Below are 6,103 nucleotides of genomic sequence, written 5' to 3'. Positions count from 1 at the left end.
TTAAATATCAGTGTCTGTTTTATGTAATTAGGTACAATGAAGTTTGGGGCATAAATATATACTATCATTATAGCTTGCTTCTTGTTATATTGTTCCCTTTTCCAGAATGAACTAAAACTTATTTCTCTTCTGATTAATTCCGACTTGAGGTCGGCTTTTCGACATGAAACTAGCTACTCCTATTTGTTTGGGGGTGCCATTCGCATGTTCTATCAATTTCCATCCTTTCACTTTCATCCTGTGGCTATAGTTGCCTGTAAGGTGAGTCCCTTGCAAACAATACAATTAAGTCTTGATTTTTAATCCATTATGTCAGCTTGTATCTCTTAATTGGAGCATTTAAACTATGTAAAAAATTTTTTTTAATCAGCAGCACCTATGAGTCACACCCAGAATTAAATATCAATAATAAGGGGTTAGAATACATCCAGGCTACCTGCATTGAACCCTTATCCCCACACTCACAGGACATTTGGTATATATTAGAGCAGGAAAGACAGGCTCCAGTAAAGTCAGGAAAGAGGTGATAACTATCTATAATACTTTTTTAGCCTACTTGTTCCCAGGTATGCAGTGCCCATCTGGCATTTAGTTCTTGATGCTGCTGACTGCATGGAATCCAATTCTGCCATTCATCCCAAGTCTCTGGGTCATTTTCGCTTTTGGTCTGCTCCATCTAAATTATCCTATCCTGTATATCCCACACTTTAGTTTATTCTGTTTTAGTTTATTCTGTTTTATGGATAGTCTCTGCTATGGAATTGAAATTTTGAGAGTTCTATGTTTGCTCCTTTGAGGAAACATGCCAATTTTAACAGGGTGTCTTGAATTACAGTTAATTCAGATGGGGAAAGATTTTAGTTCATGAGAATTTTTATGTACTTTAAATAATATTGAATAGATTATAGCTCTCTTCTTGGTTTATATATAAGAACAAGATTATATCTGTATTTGTATCTACATATTACCATAATGGAGTAGATTCCATATGAACAGGGACTACAGTCAATAAATAGATAAGATATGCTTCAGAATATAAAAAAGTAAATCTTATATAATGACTTTTGCCTGTGAACCAAAAGTAAATATTAGCAGCATACAGATCAACTGAAAAAAAAAAAAAAAACACAGATGGGATAATATTTATTGAGTATTTTAGAAAATCAAATGGAATTAATGTATTTAAGCATGCTTTATGAACATCAGCTATAGCCAGAAGCCAATGACTATTGTATGGTAAGTGGGAGTAACTTGAAATCATTTGACTTTTGAGTCACGGCTATTTTGAATATAGGCAAACAAAATCTGTCAGGCTTGTAATTTACACAAGTACACAAACAAATGTATAAGAGAACACATGTCTATACTACAAACTTTACATGTGTAATATAAATTATTTATGTCTTTGAGCAAACTTCCCTCAATTTATTGTCTTTCTTCAATAAGTTATTTATGATAAAAGAGGACCTTTTATTAAAATAAAAAACTGAGCCAATAATTTATTAAATCTAAGACATACTTATTTCTACACAAATTCATGTAAAATGTAAGTTGATGCTGGTGACATAAAATATCCATGAAGCAAATAATACTAGTTATTAAATTACCTAAACATTACCTCTTTTGAACACTTTTCAGAAAAACACATAATATTTTTGTTAAAATTTAGAATATCTTGTTTGTATCCAGTAGACTAGAATAATCCTTAACTTTTTAGACAATACTCAATAGCATTTAAAATTTCTTCTTATTTTTCAAAAATTAACAAATAATAACTTCATATATTTATAAGGTAGTGTAGTGTTTTGACACGTTTATAATATGGAGTGATTAAGTCAGGCTGATGACTTTTGTCACTATTCCTTGACTGAGATGATAAAGTATAATTTACATAGAAGGTTCCTACACATACAATGACCTCAACTAATACATTTTATTTTGTTTTAGAAATAGTGAAAAGAATGGAAGATTGAGAAGTACATGGAAAATCCAAAATATCTCAATGAATTTTACTGGTTGTTATTCTAGATCATACAATGTAGAGAAGATTTTCACTATTAAGATTGAGTAATTGGGATGCTGGGGAAGATATTTCCTTTTCTTCAATAGATAGGTCATGTTATTTCAAATAAAAAGTATAGAACTTAAGTTTGTAATTCATTGAAATTAAATGGTCTAAATTTTAATTGTAACATATTAAGGATTGATTACATGCAAGGTTCTGTACTAAGAGAATATGGGAATACAAAGATGAAAAATATGAATGGGAAGAAAGATATGTAAATGAGTATATTAATGAGTCAAAGTCACAGGGTATTCTTACCTATTCTTTATTTTAAAGGCATATATTTATTTTTTAAGATGTCCTCTGGAGAGAAATATTAAATATTAATGATTTAAGAGCATTACTGGAAGAAAAATTCTTCCATTTGACTTTAATTTTGTAGGATTTGCCTTTTTGTATTCTGTTTCAACATTTCTATATGAACCACTTTCCTAATTCTCCTTAATCTTCTGGTAATCAATTCCACTCTAAGTGTGTCATTAAGTTTGGAGAAAGTCATGATGTTGGATACTATCAAAATTAATACATATTATATTTTAGCAGAATATTTGTATCAGAGTATGGATGCCCTTCAATTGATTTTCACTTGAAAATGTCATAGCAGTGACAGTTATAAAGAGTGACAGGAGTCTAACATGGGGGTAAATTCCTTGACAACAGTCAAATAAAGCCAGAGGCAATTGTGCCAGCTTTGAAGACCAAGAGAACAATATTGAAATAAGTTTAGTCAGTTAAGTAAGAACTCATACTTTCCTTTATAAGAAGCAGACAGTTTTTTTCTTTTCTTCTTGGTTAAACAATACAATTACACATACATAAGCTACACTACCTCTTTGTGCTCCCAATTAATTGGTAGAATGTTGTACTACATTGTATGTTATTGCTCAAATGGTACATTAAAGTCACATTTTATTTTTAATTCTGACTTACTTAGCAGATATATCAGTCAGATCCCCAGAATTCTAAGATGACCTACATGAGTAGGTGTGACCTAGTATTACCAACAAGTATAGGAAAAGAAAATTTAGAAATGATTAGCAGAAACAATTTTAAAAATGTGACTTTGGTTGTAGTATTTGGCACATAAAGTTTAATTTAAAGTTATAACAATAACCTGAATTATTGAGAAGCAGATCACACTATACTCCATTTAAATCTAAGAGTCCAAATGGGTTGAACAAAGATTGGCAAAGACAAAATACAATAGTCACTTAAAATATTAACTCGTTCACTTTCTGGTTCGGGTAATGATGGAAATAACTGGTATTAGATGAATTCTCATTGAGAAAGCAATTATAAGATCCGAGTTTATGGAGTTTTTATCCTGAGAATGCTGCCAAGAATATGAACAGTGGATCAACTACAAATCAAGAAGAAAGTTTAAATTTAGGAGTCAAATAATAGAAGTCAAAGATGGAATTTCAGCTGGAAGTTAATGAGAGAGTTTCTGAGAACAGAAAGCTATAGAAGGAGAATACCTAAATTTTGCATACGGTTACTCTCAGATCTTTGCATGCTCCACAAACCATGTATTAATAGGAGAGTCTCAAAAAAATCTATAGGAAAAACAAAGGGTTAGAAGATTGAAAATTCTGTACAAATACTTCACTAAATACCCATGTGGGAAAGACAGTTTGTAGTTTTACAGAGTCTTGGTAAATATATTGGGCTTACCTCAGAGAACTCTGTAAGGTCATGACTTAGAGGTAAAAGTTATGTCTCAGTACTAAGGGCATAACTTTATGAAAAAGGGAAAAACTAAAATAAAAAAACCACACTATGAGAACATAAAACCAGGTGTTCACAAATTCAATTTAACTAGAAATTCACAACATTCTTCAAAAGAATATAATAGAATCCAGGGTCTTAATGGATTGTCCAAAATTTTAGAATAATTTTTTTAAAAAATGATGCCTGCAGAGAAAGAGAAAATTTGATCTAGAAGCAAGAGAAAAGTTAATCAGTAGGAAATGAATTTTATGTGACCCAAATTGTAGAAATTATGGAAAAGACTTTAAATCAGCCATTATAAATATGGTCAAGATGGGTGTGGTGGCGTATGCCTGTGATCTCAGGTACTTGTTTGAAGCCAGTCTGGGTAACTTACCAAGACCCTGTCTAAAATAAAAATTAAAAAAAGCTAGGGATGTAGCTCAGTAGTAGAGTGCTACTGGGTTCTATCCTCAATAATACACACACACACAAAGTATAGTCTAAATTTTTGAGGAAAAGATTATCAAAATGAATTAAGAGTTGGGAAATCTCAGGGAAAGTACAGAAAATATCAAAAAAGTAAGTGGACATATTGGGATTTAAAAATGAAATATCAGGACTGGGGTTGTGGTTTAGTGGTAGAGCACTTGCCTAGCATGTGTGAGGCACTGGGTTTAATTCTCAGCACTGCATATAAATAAAGGTCCATCAACGACTAAATTTTTTTTAATAAATAAATAAAAATGAAATAACAGAAATGTAAAATTCACTGTATGAGCTTAATAACAGATGTTGAATAATAGAAGGAAAGATTAATGAACTCAAAGATATGCTAGTCAAAATTATTCATATGAAGAGCAATGAGGAAGAAAGCTTGACACAAAAATGAAAAGAAGGGGCTGGGGAGATAGCTCAGTCGGTAGAGTGCTTGCCTTGTAAGTTTTGATCCCCAGCACTCCCCCCCCCAAAAAAAAGAAAAGAATATCAGTAACCGCTAAGATCTTATGAAATAAAGTACATTAAATTGGAGTCCTGTAGTCCAGGAAAGAAAGAATGGGGCACAAAATGCTAAAATAGCAGTTCAAACATTAACAACTTTAATTTAAAAAAGGAGTACAAAACAAAACAAACATCAATCAATCACAAATCCAAGAAGCAAGCTCATAATAGGATTGATTAAAAGAAAGCCACATGTAGGTACATCATAGTCAAATTGTAGATCAAAAAGAAAGGGATAACATTGAGAACAGGGAAATAAAACATATTACTTACAGGAAAAGAGTGATATATTATTGGAGGCTTCTCACAAAGAGACAATGAAAACTGAAAGAAAATGGAATCATATTTTTAAAGTGTATTTTTCCCCCTGTTACTCTTTTATTGCCCCATCTGGTGAAAAAGGCTATCAACCCTGAAGTCTATATCAAGTGAAAATATTCAGAAGTAAGGATTAAATAAATCATTTTCAGATAAACATAAACTGAGATTTGTTACCAGAATACTTAAGGTATTAGAAATACTAAAGGAAATTCTTCAGACTGAGAACAATTATTAGTGATAGAAATTCAGATCCATAGGGGAAAAAATGAAAGTATTTAGGATATACAGGCAAATTTTAAAAGATTCTCTTTCTCTTAATAATTTAAAAATTAACCATTTAGAGAAAAAATCTGCATTATTTAGTTTATAATATATGTGGGTTGGGCTGGGGAGATAGCTCAGTCGGTAGAGTGCTTGTCTTACAAGCACAAGGCCCTGGGTTTGATTCCCAGCACCACACAAAAAAAATAAAAAAATAAAAATAAAGTACCATATTCATTTAAAAAATATATATATATGTGGGTATAAAATACATTATAGAAAAAGCATGAAGGGTGGTAGATATATGAAAATTTATCTTTTAGGGTACTAATTTTATTTGAACAGGTATATTTACATAAGCTATACTGTAATAAAAGAATGAAGCATAGTTTACATCTAGAAGAAACACTAAAAGTGAGAGAAAAAGGTATAAATAGAAATCCAAAAAAGGGTTTCAAATATAATAATAAAAATTAAAGGATTAAACCCAAGGAAGATTTTAATTGGAAAATATTACTTAGTCCACTTACATTTCATGTAGTTATTAATGTGGTTAGGTATAATTCCACCATCTTGCTAGTTGTTCTGTATTTTTCCCCCGGTTCCTCTTTTATTGCCACCATCTGGAGAAAATTATGCCTAATAGACAAGGAATTGAGATACAACCATACACTGCCTTTAAAAACCATGCTTTAAGTACAAAGGTACTTTTATATCAAAATTTACAAAGATGTAATAGTATGT

Source organism: Sciurus vulgaris (genome assembly GCF_902686455.1).
Source record: "Sciurus vulgaris genome assembly, chromosome: X".
Classification (NCBI taxonomy): Eukaryota; Metazoa; Chordata; class Mammalia; order Rodentia; family Sciuridae; genus Sciurus; species Sciurus vulgaris.
Note: the sequence above shows the minus strand (reverse complement) of the source record.